This window comes from Ambystoma mexicanum, chromosome 4q (genome assembly GCF_040938575.1).
Source record: "Ambystoma mexicanum isolate Mex_15411 chromosome 4q, UKY_AmexF1_1, whole genome shotgun sequence".
Taxonomy (NCBI): domain Eukaryota; kingdom Metazoa; phylum Chordata; class Amphibia; order Caudata; family Ambystomatidae; genus Ambystoma; species Ambystoma mexicanum.
The window spans coordinates 441,110,934-441,131,739 of record NC_090928.1 but is presented as its reverse complement, the minus strand read 5'-3'; the positions used below and the strand labels follow the sequence as shown (position 1 = coordinate 441,131,739).

The following is a 20,806-nucleotide window of genomic DNA, read 5'->3' as shown; positions in this document are numbered from 1 at the left end:
ACTGCCCCCATCCAATGACTGTCCTCTCCCAAAGTCCCTCCTCTGGCAGCCATCTTCAGATTTGTTAAGCACGTAAAGTGGCAGTATGACCAAGAAGAGCCGTAGATGGGTCGGAGTGAGGGTTCACATATGAATCCATGCCAGACCCATGCTGGAGAACAATAGTTACAGGTAAGTAACTTAAACCTTCTCCAGCAAGGGGTCAGGCATGGATGCTCATGAATAACAAATACATAGCAGTACAACATTACACAACCATAGCAGGTGGCAAGGCTCAACAGAAGCAATAACTCTTACCGCTGGAACAGACTCACCTGAAGCGAACAAGCTGCATAGCACTGCTTGGCCGACTCTGGACTCCTCCCTGGAATCCCTGTCGACGCAGTCGAACTTCGTCAAGGTAAGCGTGGACCTCCACATCGCAGCCCTGCAGATGACCAGCAGGGGTACCCCAAAGAGGAACGCCGTCATTGCAGCAATCGCTCTGGTGGAGTGAGCTCTCAGACGGCGGGGCAGGGGTCAGTTAGTCAACCGATGACAGTGCGTGATGCAGCCAGAGAGCCACCTTGAAATGGAAGCCTTGGACAAGCCCTTCCCATGTTTCACAGGACGAAAGTACACGAACAGTTGTGAAGTGTACGAAGGCTTCAGGAAAAAAACAGGTAACGCCAAAGGCTTGTTGAGGTGGAATTCTGACAGAACCTTCGGCATAAAAGAGGGTGCCAACGCGGCAACACCCTCGATTTGTGGAAAGTCAGGTATGGTTGCTTGCAGGATAGAGCCTGGATCTCACCTACCCTCCTGGCAGAGATAATGGCCACAAGGAAAGCAGTTTTCCACAAGCGGAATGAGAGGGGCCTGATGCATTGGGGTTAAAGCCGTTGCACCTCCCCTAGAATGGCTGCTATCCTCTCCTCGGAGGGCGACGCCAGGGAAAACACTGTATTGAGGCTGCCGCCTAGGAACAGCGCCTTCTGTGATGGCACCAAGCAGGACTTTGGATAGTTATTGGAAAATCCCAGCTTCGTAAGTGTGCCCCTCGGCCAGCTCCCACGAGCGGGTGCGAATCAGCCAGTCGTCCAAGTACGGGTTTATGCTTCCTGAGTTGTGGATCTGGAGGGCTGACGGTACAATGAGGAGAAGCCTTTTGAACACCTGCTCGACTTTCCCCTGGAGGAGTGAAAAGAAGAGCAGTGCTGCTGGAGGGTGCGCCCAGGGAACAGGTCGTCTCCATATCTACTTTGATGGCCTGGAGGGACTCGTCGATGACTTTCCCAAATAGGTTCTCTCTCAATCGAAGGGCATGTCTAGCACCTTCACTTGGACTTCCTGGTGGAAATTTGTGGCCTTCATCCAGCCATGGTGACGAAGGCAGACACTGTTCCCCATTTGCCGGAAGCCTGTGTCGGCGCAGTCCAAAGCTACTGTGATGGCATGATCAGACACTACCTCCCCTTCCTGGAAGAGAGCGATTGCCTCCATCTTCTTATCGTCGGGGAGGAACTCCAGAATAGGCCCCAACTTGTACCACAACTCCCTGTCGTACCTGGCTAGGATCGCCAGTGCGTTGGCCGCCTTGGTAGTGGACACAGCGGTGCAAATCACCTTCTTTCCCATGGCTACCATCCTCTTCCCCTCGCTGTCTAGAGGGACCAAAGACGACTAGAACGGATTGGCCAACATTTTCCTCGCAGCCGCCGATACCACCGAATCCGGCGATGGCTGTGACCTCAGGCTCTTGGGTGCGGAGTCCAGAAACCGATATTTCTTCACCAGACTATCCCGTTTGGCTAGAGCCGTGCAAGGGTTCTTCATGAGGGCTAGGCCCTCTTCCCAGAAGTCGTCCAGAAGGGGCACCGCCATGACCGTCTTCCTCTTGGCCTCGCAGCTCTGGTACAAGAAGCCCTTCTTCTTGGTTTCCTTGGGCACTAGCTGGAATAGCTCAGATGCTCTGGAGATCATGAGTGGAACAATACCACTTCATCCGGTGGGGACAGCCTATGTGGAGAATCCAAATGTGGAGATTCTGTGTCCGCTGCGAGGATATCCTTGTCGTCGTCATGGCTGTATCCGTCCCCCGTACTGGTGTCTGGGTCTGCTGGAAAAAAAAGAGACCCGACAAGGTGGCGTAGGTTGAAATGGGGGCGTCGGATGACGCTTCATCTTCTTTGCCGGTGGCTGATTGGGGTCTGGGGTACCCCAGGTGCCGAAGGCATCCTCATCTGGATCTCTGACACCAAGGTGTGCAGGGTCGACAGAATACCCAAGGAAATGTCCCTCGGCTGCGAAGGCGGACTAGGGAAACTAGGCCCTCCGCTGCCGCCATCCTCCTCCTCCTCCTCCTCCTCCTCTTCAACGTACTTGTGGACCATGTGTAAGGACTCCTGGTCTTCGTTGTTTGTGGACGAGACCTCCAAAGCTTAGGTGACGGTCTGTGGGGGCTGCTTCGGGGCCTTCCTTGCCCCCCTTCTCTTTTCACCCCCTTAGGGTCTTGAACCGGGGCCTGCGCCGGTGTCCCCCCCCTTCTGACGTGCCAGCAGACTTTGCCAAAGTCAATGCAGCGGTGTCGCACCTGGGGGTAGGGACACCTTCTGAGCTGCGGGGGCTACCATTGCAGGGTCAGCACCCTTCACTGTCGTGGCCGTAGAAGCCGCCAACTCTGTCGCCGACTGGGCCTGCTTGGACTAGTCAGCCTTCTCCTCCGTCCGCGGCTTCTCTGATTTATCACGTAGTTTAGTCGGGGTAGATGATTTTCTCTTCAAAGAGGCGCTCGATTGCCGGCTGCCAATCGAGGCGAAACGTGATGTCGATCGCGCCCTATCCACTTTGGACCCGCTTCCTCAGCGAACCCGATGGACTCAGAGTTGCGGCTCTTGGTCTTATCTTGGGCCCCCACGGATGAAGCGCCCTCAAAGGACTTAGAAGACTGCTCCTCGGACTGGTCGGTCCTGGGTGATGCATGACCTTGCTGGGAGTACGGGTCAGAGGCCTTGCCATTCAGCCAACCCACCAGTCTACTGTGCCTTCTTGGAGAACCTGAGGCATATCGCGTACTCCACTTCCTTGCGGTCCGGGTGCAGGCAGTAGAGGCATTGAAGGTGCTTGTCCTCCATAAACATGTTCCATAGTCCGCATTTGGTGCAGGGCCTGAAGAGAAACCTTCCCTACTTCTCAGTCATGGTCGGAGGGCATGAAGTAGGCCAGATAGCCTTCTAGAATCTTCGACGATCTTCACCCTTGAAGCGCCGAAATGTCACTGATGTTAGGCAGAATCCTGTGCAGCGCCCTTAGGGACCACTACACACAATTAACACTACAGGTGGCAGTACAAGTTTTACCTTTGGTACAAGCCTGTACTACTAGGTTATAGTTCTCAAGAGCATATGAGCAGTAGCAGAGATTACACAAAGGGACACAATTACTGTGGCTCAAGCAAACACTGACTCAAGGTTTCAGGTAAAAAATAGAAGTACATTTATTTTTAAACCAATTGTTATTAACATGACACTTCTATTAATTCAAAAACCACACTAAAAATATAGAACTAACCAATTCACTTTGTACAGTATTATTCGAGGTAAGTACCGTGTGTTTGAATGGACCGGTGTTATGAAACGGAACACGTTACCGTGAATACAATTGAGATCACTTGACAGTTCGATCTACTAGATAAACGCATATCCGCGGCAAGAAATGCTACGGGGGTAAAAACACACTTAGCACCCGAAATACCCAGAGAGAGTTAGGGGCAAAAATCACAGGCAATATGTTGGTTAGGCAGACAGAATCGAAGAACACACAGACAGGAATTCAAGAGTCAAGGGGCCGGAGCCAAAGTCAAATAACACCAGGTGCCTGTTGTCGAGGATCACACAGTCGGGACAGTTCGAGATTCAACGTTGCCAAGAATACTTTGATCTTGTCAATGTTCGGAAGCAAAAGTTATAAGAAGGAGGGAAAAGTAAGGACAAGCCTTAAAATAGAGAAATAGGGATTGCACCCAAAATATCTCAAACAGGACACAGTACCTTTCTCAAAGAACGAAGCTGGTGCCACAGCAGTTGTTCCTGTTGGTTTCCCGCAGACCCATGATTTCCGATGAGGGGGTCCGCACCACACAGGGATGAGGCCGGCAGCAGCGACAATGAATAAAAGGTGTGCTCCTTAAAAACAGGAGAGGTTCTTCGGGTGGCTATCCGGACCACTACAGCAGTTTGCAACGATTTCGACCACGAAGGCGACCTCTGGCTGAAGACGACGAGCTGGTTATCCCCACCAGGCTCAAGGGAAGAAGACTCCGGACTGGATCTCCTCTTAGTCGTTGAAGGGTAGATAGCTCAGGACTGCAGCAGGGCTTCACCGGTACGGGGTAGTTGCAGCAGTCGACCTCTCCTCCACTTCTCGTCGGTTCCTTGTAGTTCCAGTGGCGAATCTCTGACTTCCAGCCCAAGAGACCTGCCTTTTATGCGCCGTAAAACCCCCATTCACACAGCCTGGCTGTCAATCACCCAGCAGGGGGGTTGTCCAGCCCGGACAACCACCTTGCCCAATCATGTCAAAGTGCGACTTGGGTTTCCTAGGATAACCTGTGCAGGGGGCGACTACACCCCTCCCTCACATTCAGCCCACCTAGACACCCAGGTGCCTGGAGGAGGGCTTCTTAGCAGAAGCATGCCAAAAGACAGTGAACAAAGACGGCAAACATGGTTTGCCACGCAAAGTAAAACACAAGAAGGGTTTTAACAAAAAGAAATGGCGAATAAACCGCACCGGAGCCAAAAGAAAAAGCATTTGGTCAAACGGGTTTAAGTTCGAGGCTAACACAATAGCCTACAATATTACCACGGTTATATAAGATAAGGAACAACTTACTTACCTGTAACTGTTGTTCTCCAGCATGGGTCTGGCATGGATTCACATGCTCATGAATATTCCCCGTCGTCAGGCAGGGAATCCTTGGTAAAGAAAAAATCAGTATCAGTTTCGTTTCTGATCTGTCTTTCTCAGTAGTAACCAATCACTGGTCTCTGGGTCATACTGCCCCCAGCCAATGACTGCCCTCTCCCTAAGCCCCGCCTTTTGGCAGCCATCCGCAGATTTGGTAGCACGTAAAGTGGCAGTATGACCAAGTGAAGAGCCGCAGAGGGGTAGGCGGGAGGGTTTGCATGTGAATACATGCCAGACCCATGCTGGAGAACAACAGTTACAGGTAAGTAACTTGTTCCTTCTCCAGCAAGGGGTCTGGCATGGATTCACATGCTCATGAATATAAGAATACATAGCAGTACACACATGCACACCCACAGGAGGTGGCAAAGGCGCAACATTAAGCATTACATCAAATTCAACATTAAGCATTTCTTACCTCCTCACCAGGCTCACCTTAAGCGAACAGGTTGCGCAGCACTTCTTGGCCAACCCTGGACAACTCCCTGGAATCCCGGTCAACGCAGTAGAATCTTGTGAAGGTGTGCGTCGACCTCCACGTAGCAGCCCTGCAGATGTCCAGCAGGGGCACGCCAGACAAGAACGCCGTGGTAGCAGCGACCGCTCTGGTCGAATGGGCTCTCGGACGGCCGGGCAACGGTCGGTTTGCCAACCGATGACAGTGCATGATGCAGCCGGAGAGCCATCTGGAAATGGAAGCCTTCGAGAGAGCCTTCCCTTGGTACACAGGTCCAAAGTTCACAAACAGCTGTGATGTTGTCCGAAAACTCTTTGTTCGGTCCACGTAGAACTTCAGCGCTCCAGCTACATCCAGCGAGTGGAAAGTCCTCTCGGCCGGCGACGAAGGCGACGGGAAAAAGACTGGTAACACCAAGGGCTCGTTGAGATGGAGGGTTCCGTCCTCAGCACTACCCTCGTATCGTGAAAGGTCAGGTATGGAGGCTTGCAGGATAGTGCCTGGATCTCTCCCACGCGTCGTGCAGAGGTTATGGCTACCAGGAACGCTGTTTTCCACGACAGAAACTTCAACGGGGCCGAATGCAATGGCTCAAATGGCGGACCCATGAGCCTGGTCAGCACCATGTTGAGCTCCCATGCCGGGGCTGGCGCCTTCACCGGCGGGAATGATCGAAACAGTCCCTTCATAAATTCCTTAACCAGGTGATGAGAACACAGGCATGACCGCCCTGTAGTCCTGGTGTATCGGGAAATCGCTGCCAGGTGTATCTTGATTGAAGCATGAGATAGTCCAGCTTTGGCTAGCGACAGTAGGTACGGCAATACTTGAGGGGCCGTAATCCGCAGAGGGTTAATCTTCTGTGCCCGGCACCAGATAGAGACCCTCTTCCACTTATGTCCGTAGCACTTGAGAGTTGAGGACGCCCTGGCCTTCGCAAGAACCTCTCTGCAGTCGGCCGGGATATCGTACCCTCCAAACTCTAGTGCTGCAGGAGCCAGGCCTGCAAGTTCAGCGACTCTGGGTCGTGATGAAGAATTGCGCCTCCTTCTCTGGAGAGAAGATCTGCGTCCGTCGATAGCTTGACTGGTGGGGACGCTGACAAGTCCAGAATGTTCGGGAACCAGATCTGTCTCGGCCACGCCGGTGCGTCGAGGATCATTCTGCACCGGGACCTCTTGAGCCGGTTGATGATTCAGAGCAGCAACGGCAATGGAGGGAACTCATATAGGAACAGGCTGTCCCAGGGGAACGAAAAAGCATCGCCCATGCTCCTCGGTTGGGGAATCCTGCTGGCGAACCTCTGGCACTTGGAGTTTGTCGCGAACAGGTCGATCTGGGGTTTTCCCCATCGCTGAAAGAGTCGGTCCACTTGATCCTGGCGTAGTTCCCACTCGTGGCATGAGCGCAGCTCTCTGCTGAGTGAGTCGGCAATGGTGTTTTTTATCCCTGCCAGATGAAACGGCACCAGAAACATCACTTGAGCAACGGCCCAATGCCACAGATCCTGGGCTTCCTTGGATAGGGCTGGGGATCTGGTTCCGCCCTGCCTCCGGATGTAAAACATCGTGGTGGTGTTGTCGGTGAAGATCCTCACTACCTTGCCCTTGAGGGACGGGACAAAGGACCTGAGGGCCCAGAACACTGCCCGGAGCTCCAGTATGTTGATGTGGAGTGGCTTCTCCTCCGGGAGCCAAAGGCCTCTTTCGTGAAGATCTCTGGTGTGCGCTCCCCACCCCTCCAGGGAGGCATCTGTCGTCACCGTCACCTGGTGGGCGGGGGTCTGAAAGTCTGTTCCTGCCACCAGATGAGCGCGGGTGCCCCACCACCGGATCGCTCGACGGAAGGTCTCGTTGAGAGGGATCCGGTCTTCGAAGCTGCCTGTTGCTTGTATCCAGCGGGCGTCGAGGAACTCCTGTAGAGGGCGCATCCGAAGCCTGCACAGGCGCATGAGATATATGCAAGAGGACATCATCCCGAGGAGGGACTTGATGGACCTCACCTTGGCCACGTCCGTGGCCAGCAGACGCTGCACCTTGCCTAGGATGGCCTTGGTCCTCTCCTCTGATGGTGAGGCAAGAGGCGCCACTGTGTCGAGCATGGCTCCCAGAAACAGTGCGACTTGCGAGGGGACCAGGTGGGACTTGGGGAAGTTGATGGAGAACCCCAGGTCCGTGAGTAGCTGGACGGTCTTCGATGTATGTTCCACGGTGAGCTCCCTTGTCCGTGCGCCGATGAGCCAATCGTCCAGGTAGGGGTAGACGTGGATCCCCTGTAGGCGCAGCCGCGCCGCCACTGGAGCGAGGCACTTGGTGAAAACCCTGGGAACCGACTTCAGTCCGAATGGGAGGGCCTTGAACTGGTAGTGCCGCCCTTGGACCACAAACCTGAGGAACTTTCGGTGCCCTTTTAAAATGGGGATGTGAAAGTATGCATCCTCCAAATCCAACGACAACAGGAAATCGCCCTCCTCCAGCTGTCCCAGCACATGCTGGAGGGTGACCATCCGGAACTTCTGTGCCTTGATGTACTTGTTCAGTCGTCGCAGGTCCAGGATGGGTCACCATCCTCTGGTCTTCTTTTTCACGAGGAAGTACCTTGAGTATACTCCGAAGCCCCGAAGCCTCTTTGGGACGAGCTCGATGGCACCTTTCTTGAGCATCGCCCTTACCTCCAACAGCAGTTGAGGGGCGTGATTTTCCTTCCTGACCACGGGTGGTATGCGGGGGAACTTTTTTTTCGAAATTCGAGAGCGTGCCCCTGGGCCAGGGCGTCCAGCATCCAACGGTCGGTGGAGATGGACTCCCACACGCTGACGAACTTCGCAAGGCAGCCTCCCACCGGGGTGCTTTGGTGGGGGCACAACGCCATGGTCGGTTCAATCTTGCTTGGAGGACGCCTTGCCGCCAAGGCCTCTCTGGCGATGACGGCGGGGTCCACCTGACTTGCCTTGTCCTCTATAGGCTTCCTGCGACGAGGAGCGGGCCGCTTGGCGGTACGTAGAGGAGCCACCGCAGAATCCCTTGGAGGCACCCTGCTTGCCTCCGGAGCTCCGAAAGGATGGCCTTCGTTGCCGGAGAACGCCTAGGGCCTTAGCTGTCTCCGTGTCTGCCTTGATGGCTTGCAGGGACTCATCCACTGTTTTCAGAAACAGGTTGTTACCGTCAAACGGCATGTCCAAAACCTTGGCTTGTACGTCCTGGCGGAAATACGTCGCCTTGAGCCACCCTCGTCATCTAAGGCAAACGCTGTTGCCTAGCTGGCGGAAACCAGTGTCGGCAATGTCCGTTGCCACCGTTATGGCATGGTCCGACGCCACCTCCCCTTCTTGCAAGATCTCCAGGGCCTCGGCCCTCTTGTCGTCCGGTAGGAAGTCCAACAGGGGGGCGATCCTATACCATAACTCCCTGTCGTAGCGGGCCACGATCGTGAGGTAGTTGGCCGCCTTAATCGCTGTTGCCGCCGATGAGATAACTCGTCCCATTGCGTCCAGCTTCTTTCCTTCGCCGCCCGGCGCGGAAGTTGACGTCGAGGCCGATGGCCCCCCCCCACTTTCTTCTTGGCCGCCGCTGAGACGACCGAGTCAGGGGTCGGTTGTGCCTCGTCCCAGATGTCATCCAGCAGAGGCACGGCGAGGACTGTCTTCCTCGTGGCCTTGCGCCGTTTGTAAAGGAAACCTTCCTCCTCTTCGGGGCAGAGCAGAAAAAGCTTGGATGCCCTGGCGATCATTGCATGGAAAGATCCGATCTCGTCGGGTGGGGAGGCGATGGGAGCTCTGTCCCGTCGTCACCGCCGTCGTCGTCGGTACCCGTTGTGACCGTGTCCGTTCCCGTGTCATCCCCAGGGAGGGGGGACGTGGGTAAAGGTTGAGTAGGCCACGAGGGCTGAAAAGGCGGGGTTGGATGGGTCCGTCTTCTCTTGTTTGGGGGACTTCTCGACGGGCCTGGCTCTGGCTCCTCCGTCAGACCTGGTTCCGGCTCCTCCGTCGGTGGTAGGGGCAATCTCGTCCTCATCTCCGAACATAAGGATTGCATTGCCAACAAAATGGCTGCCGAGTTGTCCTTCGGCTCCGGAAGCGACGGGTGACTAGGACCCTCACTGGTGCCACCGTCGCTCTTGTCCTCTTCGTCGGGATCCCTCCCCTGGGACCGGGCCTCTTCCACGCCCTCGTCGAGGCCCTCTAAGACTTCCACCAGTTCCTCCTCGGAGGCTGTGTCCGTGTCCACAATGGCCACCGGCCCCCCCCCTCTGTTTCCTCTGGGGTCTTCACGGGGGTCTTCTCGATGGGTCTGAAAGAGGCTTCCCTCCGCGGAGGCAGGGAGACTCTGGGCCCCGAGGTCGCCTCCAATGATGTAGCCTCCATAGGCTGCGCCCGGGCTGCCGCGACTTCCTCGATAGAGGCCTTGGCTGGGTGAATCAAGGCCTTTACCACCTTCTGTGGGCCTGTGGCCTTCACCTTGGGGGGAGGGTCACTGCCTCGCTCCCCCTCGGCCGGATCCTTCGAGCTCGACTGGGGCCTCTCCAGAAGCTTCGCCGGGTTCTCGGCCTTCCTCTTCCCTGAGCCAGAGCGTTGGCTCGTGGTTGATGGCGCTGGAGAGGATGTGCCCTGCCTGGCAGCCGAGGAGCCCGACCGTTCGGCGCTCCCGGTGCCCGCGGACTCGCAGTGCTTTGCCTTCTGTTGGGCCCCCGTCGCTGGGGCACCCTCACAGGAATTAGAAGACCGCTCGGACTTCTTCTTCTCACCTGACGGGCTCTTTCCTTCTAGCCAGTTGGAGAGGCGAAGGTGTCGGTCCTTGATGGTCCGTTCCGACATGTTCCTGCAAAATGCACAGTCCTCCACATGCGTTTTGTCCTCATGAAGGCAGTAGAGCCATTTCGAGTGCTCGTCCTCCTTGAACAGATTCTGCAGCTGGCATCCAGGGCAAACCCTGAACAACTTTCTGGGCGTCAAGCTTCCTTTCTCCTGGGCCATGCCCGGGTAGGCTGCAGAAACTCCTGGACTCCCCCAAGAAGTGTAACTCGACAAAATCTTCACCCTTGAGGGGCGTAGAAAAATCCGAAAGGGATCCCCGTATCGGATGTAGCGGTGGAGCTTGAGGCTCTATTTGACCGAAAAATGAGAACATATCTGAAAAAAGCATGAAAACGCAGCAAAAGCTTGAGAGCTAAACACGAGGACTCCCAACACTTGAGCGTGCGGTAAAAATCTGAGGATGGCTGCCAGAGGCTGGGCTTAGGGAGAGGGCAGTCATTGGCTGGGGGCAGTATGACCCAGAGACCAGTGATTGGTTACTACTGAGAAAGACAGATCAGAAACGAAACTGATACTGATTTTTTCTTTACCAAGGATTCCCGGCCTGACGACGGGGAATATTCATGAGCATGTGAATCCATGCCAGACCCCATGCTGGAGAACCGCAGTAGAAATTAAGGGTAGATACCACTGCTGCCAGCCATGTCGAAATGTTAAAAAGAGCGAAACAATGCTCTGTGAGGTACAGATAATAAGAGTTAACCCTTCCAGCACTCCATGTAAGATGGTGTGTACTGGATCTGTGGTTAAATTTGACTAGGTAAAGTTAATGATAACTTTACCCTTTTCTGGGGGACGGTAGTCGCCTCAGAAATGGAGTCGGGGGGGAGTCTGAACGACAACCCTCTGTTACTGCACAGAAGGTGCTGTGTGACACACACAAAGAAGGGGGCTACTGAAGTAGTGTACTCCAGAGCCCACAATCACAAGAACAGGTCAAAACACACAGCAAAACACAGGTAAGAGTGGGGGAAAAGCTCACATTCTTACCAAGTGGAAAAAAACAACTCCAGGAATCCAGCAAAGCTGCTGAGGGACTCACTAGGTAAGGGAAATTAGCCATGAAATGAGAATTCTCCCTAACAACCAACAACAGATCCCTGGTGTCAGCAGGAGAAGTAAAGAGCACAAAGGCTTCTTTGAAAGAAAAATAATTTTTTTGCTGCCAGAAATAAGAAAAAACGTACAAATAGCTCGAAGAACAAACTCGAGGACAGCCAACACTGAAACGTGTGGTAAAAATCTGAAGATGGCTGCCAGAGGACTGTCATTGGACGGGGGCAGTATGACCCAGCGGACAGCGATTGGTTTAAAGGAGAAATACAGTTTTTAAGTGAAACTGTTTTTTCTTTGATCGAGGATTCCCAGCCTGAGGACGGGGAATATTCACAAGCATGTGAATCCATGCCAGACCCCATGCTGGAGAACTGGAATTACTGGTGCTGCTCGGTGTAGACTCATCGTAGCCCTAGACCACTTGCGCACCCTTGCTGAGACTTAGCCTTTGCTGCTCTGCTTCCTTACTTTTGACTGGGTTTGGCTAACCGGTCAGTGTCTTCCCTGTTCAACCTAAGAGGGTGGACTCACCCGCCCACCCCCAGGGGAGGATTGTGGAAATCCATCTTAATACCCGCCATGATCATGAGAGTTTTCCCCTGTGTCAAAGGCAAAAAGGCCATCAGTGCCAGTGTGATAGCCTTCAGCACCAACAGGTTTATGTGGACTCTTCTCTCTCCCCGGGACCATGGTTGCAAAAAAGGTTCTCCCGTCATCAAGTTTTCTCTGCGAGAACCTGTGGCACCCTGTTTAGGACCTGAAGAAGGTCCGTAATGCTGCCTGAAAACTGTGTCCAGTTATATCAGAGGTTCCACTGAAGCGACAACATAGTTTGCAGGTGGGGCTCTGCCACCAGGAAAACGCAGGATGCCATGACACCCAACAACCGCCGGAAGTTTAGGGCCGGCAGTGTGTGGGTGTTTGGAACATCTACTGAATGTGCAAAGCCCCAACCGATCTGGATCTCGTGAGGGATGAGTAGGTGAGCTGAATTTGGAGATTACTTGAGAAAAGGGTGAAAGTACCTTTGGTTACGACTTGACACACCCAGCCATCTGAAGCAATGTCCCACCATTTTCTGGAATGCTGAGCAAGACACCCACCCACTTGAGTAGAGTGGAAGAATTCCTCAGAGTGGTTTTGTTGCTGCAGCAGCAGCAGCAGAGGGCACACAGGGAGTTGCAAGATAACAAGATTTTCAACCTCTACCACTTGCTGGCCTCGTAAATTTCCCTTTTCCTTGTCTCCCTGGCATTTGACCTTTCCCTTTTTGGGGTTAAGGAGCAGAAATATCAAAAGAGTTTGCCTCCCCATCTCCGAGCCGTAGATTGATTCAGTTTTTGGCGCACTGCTGCTCCTAATGACTGATGCAGCATTTGTTGCCTGCAGTTTCTCTAGGCATTTGTGTCTCTTCGGCCCAAATAGATTTGAGTCCTCAAAAGGCATCTCTAGTAGCCTTGCCTGGACATATGGTGCAAATCCAGTTTCTTAGCCACAAAATCTCTGTGGCACAGAGCTTGTGCCCATGGCTCTCTACACAATCGGCGACATCCAAGCCTGATTGCAATTCCCACCACATTGCCTCCTTTCCATCGGTTAGAAAGTCTCTAAAACATTACATAATTTCGCATTCTGGCATATATTTTGCTGCCTCCGAAATCACTGCCCATAAGAGGTGCGTATGCTTGGCCAGAGCGTATTTCAAATTAATGACTTTCAATGCCATGCTGCATGAAGCAAATACTTTTTTTAAAGGGCGTCATTTTTTTTTGTCATCCCTGTCTGGGGGAGGGATGGGTAGGCACTTGTTTCTGTCACCGACGTAACTGCTTGAACCACAGGCTCTCAAGGCTGGGTTGCTTAGATAGGAAATCAGGGTATGTGGATGATTGACCACACTTTTTTACCAAGTCCATATGAAGCAGGGTTTCTTCCATAGCTACAGAAGTCGGTACCTAATTGCTACATGAAAAGGAAATAGTAGTTCTATTGGCGGGTCTTTGTCCAAGACATCTGTAAGACCAAATTCTGTGTCATCTCTTGCAGGGGTACTACACCCTAGAACTTTTGACACTAACTATAACCTTCCTGAAAGAGGAACTAGGATGTGAATAAGGGTCAGGTTGTGCAAAATAAACCTCTGGGGAGGTGTGGAGCCCACAGGCATCTTTTAGTTATGTGGTTAACTCTGACATCCTGTCTTCCTCTGACCCAAGTTCATCCGCTCAAGGTCCTGAATAGCTCAAAGCCGAAGGGTATGGGATCTCCCTCATCACTAAAAATGATCTAGAAAGAACTCAGTCTGTCGTCGACTTTGCAGTGTATCGCAATGTCACGGTCGGGTTAGTGGTCAAGGGGCCATTCCAAGAAGGCGTTAATGTGACTTAGAAAGCACTGAAGGAGTTCCGGAAATCAACGGTACTCGAAGACTCCTCAAGGCCAACTTCATGCCTGGTATTTTAGGCACACTGGATGATTGTTTTTTGGCTATCCTGCCGGCTTTGTTGGGGGCACCGGGTTCCGTGCTTCTCTTCTTTGTCACTGAGGAAACAGAGGGGGCCGCTTTTTCAAAGACTTCCATCATTTTAGGTCAGAATATGTCCCACTTTTCTGCTGGGGAAGACGTGAATAGGAAACGTACCTGTCTGTCAGGTGAGGAGTCTGCTGATTTATGTCTGTGCTGGCTCTTCTTTTTTGCAAAAGATGAAGAGGAATAGTGGGAGTCTCTCTTCAAATGGGATCTTTGTGAAGGTAGTTCCAGAGAACATGCTTAGCATGCAGGAAAAGGTAACTAAGGTCATGGGGCGCAGTACGGACTACTTATACCGATGCCAAGTCCGGCCTCAACAATAAAGAGCACAGAGGTACCTCGAAGCAACCCTTTTGACAAAAGGTATAGGAGAAATATATCTAAGGTGAGGAATCAGTGGGAGGACAGTCCATTAGAAATTGCACTTTTGGCTCTTCTTTATGTAAGCTATAAGTCAAGGCATTTTTCTTTTTTCTAGTGATGGGGCCAGCAACCATAAGGTGTCAATCCCCCCTGTTATAATCTTCCTAAGAGCCCCCAAAGTCTGGGTCGAGGTTAACACGGCACCCATGCCAATCTCCGAATTCAGAGGGATGGCCAACACACTATCATCCTGCAGACCTTCTGCCAGGTCATTAATGGCAGGCTCCACTTGATCTTCTGGAGCAATTTCTTCCGACATGGAAAATGTCCTTATCTAGCAGGCTGCAGGCCGAAAGGGGTGCTCTGCAATCCTCAAACTCTACTGTGCAGAAAATACACTGAAAGTACATAAAGGCAGTGCATCTATTAACTGGGACCAAAAATGAGGCTTCTATGTCCTGTTGACTACAGAAACGCCTCATCAGTGATGGCTCAGGTGGAGTAGACTATGTTCTGACATAGATGAGGCAGGATGATGCGACATTAGAGCCGACTGTATCATCAATTCTGGCTCTCTCGACAATGCACTCAGGACGAAGACCTTTCAAATGTTGGTGACTTTTTAATGTGCCTTTGCTGGGGAGGAGCAGCAGGGTCTCAGACTAGTGTCAGCCAGGACGGGACATGCTTGAAAAGATTCATCATAACCACCCTGAAGGCCCTCCATGGGACTTGCGTAAATTGAGATTTAGAGTAGATGTGTCTGCTATCTGCCTCACTGAGATTTTGCACAGAGACACCAAAGTCCGACCTCTGAGACCAAGACCTCTGGTGCATCTTCCTTGCGAAGGAAGAGGCGTTCACCCAAGAAGAGGACGCATGATTGTAAAAAAAGATGCTAGCACTGCTTTTTCTTGCATTTATTTTCCTGACAGGAAAGTTAAGAGGGTGAGATATTGAGCTCAAAGTCTAGTCTACGCTGCTTTGTGAGATTGACATCTACTCTTGGGACAAATGGCCTCCACAAGCTGTAAATACATTTTTGAGGCAGGTATTTGCACGTTAGGCAACTACTGCTTCCGTTACTACCTTGATCTCCGGCCATGGTTGCCAGAGGAGTTCTCTCTTCAGAATGTTGTCCTTGCAGGTCCGCCACAGAAGATCCTGTGCGACCCTGCTTGGAACCTGAAGGAGATCTGACATTCTTCCACCGCCATCAACTTGGTGAAAACCCTCGGGTGGAGGTCAGTGTCACGATCCATGCCCCTGACTCCCTCAGGTATAATAGCGCCCTGGCAGCAGTGGGGCTAAAGCCCTTCACACTGTCCCCAAGGGCCTTAAAACTCCATCAGAAACACACATGGAGTCAGTCCTGGCGTCTATGGCGCCAAGGCTCATTATCAGGAATAAAGCAATGCCAGTTTTGGCCCTTAATCTAACATGGAGACCTATTACACAGCTCAGGTCTTTAGAACCAAGCCATACGGTCTAGTGTTTTGGGTGTGGCTGGGCATGGAACTACTTGGCCTGGAACTACTTTTCCTCGGCTATTTAAACCACACCCAAACAGCAGAACATGATTTGCGTTATTCTGCACTCCTGCAGCGTAACGCTCACCGTGTCCAGCTCCTTCTCATCTGCTTCTCTGGCAGCCCGATCCTGAAGCCCTAGATCCGGATTCCATTAATAACCGGGAAGAACAAGAACAGCATTAGCGAGCAAGAACACTTACCTGTGAGGTAGCCGGCCGTGAATCCATCCTGCCCTTCGCTTTCCTCGCCCATCTCCGGAGTTCGCTGCAACCTGCAAAGGTAAAGAAACAAGGACAGCATTAATAACAATTCTTACCTGGGCAAGCAGAGTGTCCTGGCTTCTCTTACCTCACCCACCTCCGGGTTTCATCGCAACCTGCAAGGGGGAAGGAACAAGGTCAGCATTAAAAAAGCACTTACCTGGGAAAGCAGCGCTTCAATCGCTCATCACTCCAGAACATAACCGCAACCTGTACAAAGAAGAGAAGAGAACACAGGTTAGCAATTAACACCAATAAACAGCGCTCTGTGCATCAATAACTTACTGTGGTCTTCGCCATCGGCGCAGCAACTCCGAGATCGCAACCATCCCTGTGAAAACAAAAAGAGACATTGTTAGGAAACAGCGTAGTTTAGCAAGACGCCGAGAAGACAGAGTAAACGGAGGGAAAGAAAGAGACAGAATAAAGACGGAAAAGATATTTTAACTGACCTGGAAGACAGCAAGCAGTCGGAGTCACAGCCGGTCTGGACCCGACATAAGGGCACACGACCAGTGAAACAACTAGGTCCACAGAACGCCCGCACCAACCATGCGCCCCTGCACAGAGACGCAGGGGCCAAGCGTTCAATGCACAAAAACCTAAGGCACTACCCAACGTCTGGCACATAACCAAGCAGAGATTGGTCCGGGATGGCGCTTAGACCTCCATTCAGTATCGTAACAGTCAGCCCAAATGGCAGAACTCGAAACTGATAATGAGAACCTTCAACGGCAAACCTCAGGTATTGTTTGTGCTTGTGATGGATTGGCACATGAAAGTAAGCATCCTGAAGGTCCAATGATACCATCCAGTCCTGAAGCTGGAGGGCCTGAAGGATCTCAGAAAGAGTAACCATTTTGAACATGTCCTTCCTGCAGAATTTGTTTAAGTCTCTTAAGTCCAAAATGGGTCTCAATTCTCCATCCTTCTTAGGAATTAGGAAGTATGGGGAGTACCAAACCTTGTTCCTCTCCGCTAGAGGTACTGGTTCTATGTTACCTTTCTCCTGTAGGGTCAAGATTTCCTGCATGAGGAGCAGATCTGGAACTTTGAAAGAACTGTTCCCCGGTGGATGTCTGAGGCTTTTTTAGAAACAGAAGGCATTAACCCTGGGAAACTGTTTCCAATGCCCATGCATCAAGTAATGCCTCGCCATTCTTTCAGATGCAGTGAGAGTCTGCCTGCCACCGGGGTCTTGTGAACTAAAGCCTCAGAGAGGTTTTGAGGCAGCCGAAGCAGTGTCTGATGGTAAAGTAGCCGCTGCCTGGGCAGTGTTAGTACCTCTTCCCCGTCCACCACAGGGAATCCTTTTTGACCTCTTTGATTCGACAGTCCTCTCCCCTCTTCCAACTGAGGATTAAAAGCAAAAGGACCCACCCCTCGAAGGTGTCCCGGTGGAGCGGTTTTGTGGCTGCGTAATAGCAGCACCAAGGTAAATGGCTGCTGCTTTGGAAGTCTGCAGTTTCTCCAGGCTCTCGTCAGCCTTGCTACCAAATAAATGTGTGCCATCAAAGGGCATGTTAAGAAGTCTGGATTGCACATCTGGAGCAAAACCGGACTTTAATCAGGCAAATATGTGCATTACTGTACTAGCCGCCATTGACTTGCTGATACTGTCAGCAGTGTCGAAACCTGTCTGGGGGGATTGTCACATTGCGTCCTTCCCATCCTTGACTAGATTTAAAAATCTGTCTTTTGTCCCCTTCGGAGATATGCTGAGCTGCCATTGCTATACATTTCCAAATTGTGTAAGTGAACCTGACCAATGTGCACGCAGCACTCACAACTTTAGGGCCATACTCACTGCAGAGAAAATGTTCTTGGCCAAAGCAGTGTAACGCTTGTCATCTCTTTCTGGGGGAATAGTTGTGTATGCATTTTGTTTTGGATGTGGACATGGCAGCCTGCATTACCAAACTTTCAGGAGTCGGATGTTACATCAGATAACTGGTGTCACTAGTGGACGCCCTGTATACGGATGTTCATTTTTTATTTACTGCCAGAATTCATTCTGGCGTCTCCCAATCCGGGGGTCCTTTATGCAGGATGTCTGCAAGATCATCCTGCTCATATATTGGTTTGGGTCTTTCCAACCAATGTATTCCACCACCCTGGACATTAAATGTCTGTAAAATACATCTGCATGGTCAGTAGGACCAGGTCTCCCAAATTCTAATTCTGGGATGTATCTAGTCCACTTGCATTTTGCAGGGACTCTGGTAGATTTGTAATACTTCCTCGGAGATCAAGGGTTCAAGGACCCCAGGTGTTCCATACTGTAGGCCAAAGGGACGCGGATCATCAGATGAATGTTCTACCTCCTCATAAATAGAAGAAAGCGATAAAAAAAAATATTTCTTGGTAGTGGTGTGTATGACTTTTCAGTAATTCTCCATGGCGGCGCCGAGTTTTTTGACCCGGTCGATGTCGAGGGCTTTGACGCTAGCTGAGTCAAGGCCTTTTTAGGGCCTGACGAGAAGTCTTTCGGTGACGATGGTGTTGATGACTTCTTCCTCGAAGGAGGTTTGTCTCGACTCGAGAGATACTTCGACTGCTCTTGAGGAGATTTGTCCTTGCTTCCCGGGCCCGAGGGCGTGCAGGCTTTGCCCTTATTTTTTTTCTTGTCTAGTTTTTCGACCTGGGCATGGCTTTAATGTGTCTTCGAGGGGGATTCATCATTTCTACTCTGAAATGTTCCCACTCAGCCAGAGACAGCTGATTACTTCAGGCATTTGAACCGTTCTGGGGAGGAACTCGACAACGATGGCGACCTATGGTGCCTTTTCTTCGAATGTCATGAAGATTATGATTGGTGAGAAACACTGCGTGACCTTGATCTTTTTTGTCTTCTTTGGACGAGGAGAAATATTTCTCGATATATCCGGAGACTGTCTTTTTGACAGAGTCATCGATGGGGATTTAGACCTACCTGCCGCTAGTTTTCCTCTTCGCTCTTTCAGAGATTTCGCCGTCATCGATAGGCAGGCCTTACAGTCAAAGGTCGCGTGAGAGGCACCACAGGCACACCTGATGGTGGTCCATAAGGGACATCTACACCCCACAGTCCTGGCACCACTTAAACCCCGATCTCAGTGTTGATGATGCCGAACACAATGCCATTTATTAAGATTTTTATCGAAGATTCTCGAGGGAACCAAATCGCACCATATCCGAAGCGATAGATGTTGCAGAAAAACCGAACTGAAGAAAATGGTCGCTGCACGCATTTTATACCATCGATGACGTCGACATCGAGACAGAGACCTCAGAGGGGAACCGACTCGACAAGCACTGGCACACAGCACCCTCTGCTGGAAAAATGTCCAAAGCAGCTGAAGCTGGATATGAAGTTATCATATGATGAGGAATACGTACCAAGACCCTGAGACAGAGTACGATAACACCCGGAGTACCCTTCAGGGGACTAAAAATTCCATGTGTTTTTGGAATAAGCTGCCCCTATCGGTAATGGATAGGGTGGCTCTGTTGTAAATGGTGGTCTTGCCCTGGCTACTACACAGTTTTGTAAACGTCCCTTACTACATCCCTAAATCCTTCTTCAAGACACTAGACGCAGTATGTGCTGGCTTCTTGTGGCAGAATGGCAGGGCCAGGATAGCGCTGTCGTCCCTGCGTAGACCCTATGCCGAAGGTGCAATTAGAGTTCCACATTTTGAGTTGTATTATCTAGCGGGTCAAATGCAATTTGTAGTGGACTGACTGGCAGACGATCACAGTCCTGACACGTGGATGCTTATACGCACGGTATCACACTACTACCTAAGGGAACTTTTATGGGCCAAAAGGTCTAGGCCTTGCAAGGGGTCGCCCCTTGTGTCATTGGGGGTGAGAGTGTGGGATAGGGTGCCCAAACATCTAGGGCTAGCGGACCCAATCTCAGCTCAGATTCCCTTTATATCGGTGGTGTCCTCTGCACAAGCGCAACAGGGGATGCAAGCCTTTTGGGAGCCCGGCGGGGTGGTTACTATTGGAGATCTGCTACGGGACACCACTTTCATACCTTTTGGGGAATTGGTGGACAACACTGGGTTACATCGTGGCCAATACCTACTATATTGTACAATCACAGGGGCGATGACAGGCCGCTGGCCCACATGGAGTGAGTCAATGGAAAACCATTCTGTTGTGGACACCCTGTATGACATCTCGGAAGGGGGACACACTATATCCAGGATATATGACTTATTGCTAACAGGGCCCCCCCCCTCGCCCCACTGGCAATTAGAAGCAAATGGGAAGCAGACTTCAGCACCCCTTTTTCAGATACACACTGGAAGGACGTCCTGGGATACCTCAAGGGAGTGTCAAGGAATACCAAATTGCAATTTATTGAGCTCTTTGGGATGCATAGAGCCCAACTGACCCCCTTGAGGAGGTCTTGGTTCCCTGGTTCAAGCCCCAGATTATACCTATGGTGTAGCTCAGAAGAAACAAGTATGCTACACAAGTTCTGGGAATTCCCTACGATGTGCAGATATTGGGGTGAAATAGCACCTACAATGCACAAAAGAAAGCGGTCCTCTCCCCTGGAACATGCTTGTTGGGTTGCTACTCATGCCCAAAGGGAGCGAGGCACATTCATAAAATGAAGGATTTGGCATACATACAGGCCAAATGCAGAATTGCAATGGCTTGAAAAACAGGAAGGGGCCCGAATATAGAAGACTGGTGGAGAGACTGGAGGAAATGGGAGACTGAGGATTTGAGGGGGGCAGTGCACTCAGGGCTTCTGGCAGCAGAGGATGGGGTGGTGGCTTGGATTGTCCTGGTGCAGGGCCTATACCCACTGGAGATAGCGGAAGTCTCCCAAGAGGCAGTCTCCCC

The 20,806-nt window shown here is 51.6% G+C and overlaps 1 protein-coding gene across 1 annotated transcript in view; it reads right to left on the bottom strand.

The window, feature by feature from the left end:
* The window catches only part of USP34 (ubiquitin specific peptidase 34), a 3,618,222-nt gene that overhangs the window by 1,720,155 nt on the left and 1,877,261 nt on the right, over window positions 1-20,806 (bottom strand). The window lies entirely within an intron of this gene.